Source organism: Elephantulus edwardii, unplaced genomic scaffold (assembly GCF_000299155.1).
Source record: "Elephantulus edwardii isolate Elephantulus edwardi_28Jun2011 unplaced genomic scaffold, EleEdw1.0 scaffold00399, whole genome shotgun sequence".
Taxonomy (NCBI): domain Eukaryota; kingdom Metazoa; phylum Chordata; class Mammalia; order Macroscelidea; family Macroscelididae; genus Elephantulus; species Elephantulus edwardii.
The window spans coordinates 1194364-1195498 of NW_006400149.1; the positions used below are offsets into that span (position 1 = coordinate 1194364).

The 1135-nt window shown below is 40.8% G+C and overlaps 1 pseudogene; it reads right to left on the reverse strand.

Annotated features, from left to right (window-relative positions):
* Positions 1–296: 296 nt before the first annotated feature.
* LOC102860781 overlaps positions 297–1135 on the reverse strand; it is a 4130-nt pseudogene continuing 3291 nt past the window's right edge.

Here is a 1135-nt window from a genome sequence, read left to right on the forward strand (position 1 = left end):
TAGTATCTGCAGTCTCTCAGAGAAAGCAAAGTAACTACAAATAGCGCTATGCCAGAAACTGGTTTCTTGACCAACAATGTCGCTTCAGCATGAAATGAACTGGTTCATTCTAAAGTGGTCACGGCTGTTGATGACAAGAGGCTTTGTATTTTATATGGCACATCTTTTGGTCCGTGTGAAAACAAGTTTTTTTGAATGTTAACTATTCTCAGACACTTTGAAGTTACTGTTGCTCTTCCCACTTCCAATAGGTCAATATATGGTTCATGACAATACTGTACAAGTTTAAAATTTCATTACATGAAGTAGTCTGGGGTATGACAGGTAACATGTGGCTCACCTCTGCGAGGTGCTGGGTCAAACTGCAAGAAAGAGTATTTTAGAGTATCATCAAGTTCCATGATTGCAGCTTGGTTACCACAACGGTAACAATAGTTTGGAGCACTGAAAATTGTCACTACGTTCCAGTCATGGCACCAGTTATACCACTCCATTACCAGCTGGTGAGCTCTAGACACCAAAGTGAGGCCATTGGCATGATTAAATGCCTCAGAAATATCTTGTCCAAAAGTGTAACCAGTTCCTCGGGGAGATATGTGCCAACCACCTCGGTCATCTGGATCTGACCACAGCAAGTCACACATTGGACCCTCTTGGGGAACCTCTTGTAGGCGATCAACGGCTCTAATGTGATCCACTGAATCTATGGATGGGGAGAGGCCACCATGCAGACAGAAGATCTGTCCATCCACCAAGGCAGTGAAAGGAAGATAGTAAAAAGATCTGTAAAATATTTCCAAACATTTGCATTTCCGTATTTCCTTAAACATTCATCATAGAAAACAAATACTTGTGTGATCTGTCTGCTCTCATGATTCCCTCTAAGAATGGTGATGCATTCACGGTAGCGAACCTTAAGAGCTACAAGCAGTGTAACTGTTTCAACGGAATAATATCCTCTGTCAACATAATCTCCCATAAACAAGTAATTTGTATCTGGTGATTTGTCACCAATTCTAAAAAGTTCCATGAGATCATGAAATTGTCCATGTACATCTCCACAGACAGTGACTGGACAGTGACGGGACATCTAACCTCTTGCACGTTGGATTCTTATTTTTTTATTATTAAATTT